At 33.2% G+C, this 1,578-nt stretch overlaps 1 pseudogene; it reads left to right on the forward strand.

Annotated features, from left to right (window-relative positions):
* The first annotated feature begins 252 nt into the window (after positions 1–252).
* LOC141570767 (mitochondrial transcription rescue factor 1-like) lies at positions 253–986 on the forward strand (annotated as a pseudogene).
* Positions 987–1,578: the final 592 nt, after the last annotated feature.

The following is a 1,578-nucleotide window of genomic DNA, read 5'->3' on the forward strand; positions in this document are numbered from 1 at the left end:
TCCCTGCCTCACACATACCCAAATTTTTCAAAAATGTATTTGATGGGCAAGTGTGGCCCTTGAGATTAGCAGAGAATGGACCCACAGAGAGGGATGGATGGACCAGAGGCCCTGCCATAAAACTTACATGTAATGTCTATGACTAGTGTCAAATTGTCTCATTTTAAGAGAGCAGTCCCCAGAATCCAGTCCAGATATCTGGCCTCACACAAACGGTGTGCTTCTTGGAACTTGAATTAATACTTTTAGTACATGTTAATTGCATCAAATTATGAAAACATTTTTCCATGTCTTCTCACTGAGATTCCCAGAGCTTTTAATGATTTCAGAATATATTTTCCACTTTTCATAAAACTCAAAAGTATTATAATCTCTAAAAATATTCACTAAAAAGGCTCTGCAAAAAGTGTTTGAAGAGGACTCCGATGAAGAGTGTGATCAAAAGGAGATGGGTGAGCAGGAAGAGGAGGTTGAGGATGACGCCAGTGTGGTCAGAGATGTAAAGACTTGGAAAAAATGGCACAGTTTTTTCTGCAGGATATTACCCTGAAGATGGGCCTAGATGTTGGAAGAAAATGAGAAAACCAATTTCCAAAGAAGTCAAGTAACTGGCTGTAAATCCCATGTGTCATATTTCCTTGATTCTAAGACACAATTAATGCAAACTGAACAACTGATTTACTAACAGCTTCTTGAAGAGAAAAGGAACCACAAATTTAGATATATACAGCAAGTAGAAATGTACTTGATGCCATAAATGCTACAATGTGAGAAGCAAAATTGAGGATACATTCTACAAAGATAAAGTCAGGCTGAGTAGGGAAAAATTATGGAAGAAAAGCAGAATGGTTAGAGTGGGAGATATATTAAATCTTCTCATTGGAAAGGATAAAGAAGCAGAAATAGAGAGTGATGAGGATTATCCTGAAAAAAAAAAAATGGTGTTTAAAAAATGTATTTGTATCAGAAGTGACCATCAAACTTAGAAAATAGTTTATTTTAAGTAATGAAAGAAATTTTTAAAATAGGGAGAAACCCTATAATTCAGGGATGTTGAATTAGCTGCCTGCATATAAAATACTTTAAAAACAATGCAGCTTTATTAATTCCTATACAATAGAATAGCTTTTTAGATAAAATAAAATAATGCACAAAAGGACTTCATCACATGGGCCAACAAAAATCTTACATAAAGAAAAAAAAAGACTATCATTTTATCAAAGCAAGGTGAGACAAAGAATTCCAATTACTTAGAGAAAATATAAAGTAGAGTTCTAATGCATGGTCAGGCCTGAAGATGTAAAATACACTGAATTACACTTATGATGTGTTTTTGAATAGTACCAGATGCTTTTGATAATCCGCTTGATGTGTATATACATCTTGGTATAACATATTACTACAAATTTTGGAAATTAGAAAAAAATTAAAAGTTTCTGCTCAGATTTTTCAAGTATGAACCAGAAAGGTCAATTTTTCTTTTAATACATGTTAACTTGGATTTAAACTTTTTTTTTTTTTTCGTTTTTCTTTAGGCTTACATAGCTTCCCTTTTATTATTCTAGTCTGGTAAATGGG

This window comes from Rhinolophus sinicus, linkage group LG03 (genome assembly GCF_036562045.2).
Source record: "Rhinolophus sinicus isolate RSC01 linkage group LG03, ASM3656204v1, whole genome shotgun sequence".
NCBI classification, from domain to species: Eukaryota; Metazoa; Chordata; class Mammalia; order Chiroptera; family Rhinolophidae; genus Rhinolophus; species Rhinolophus sinicus.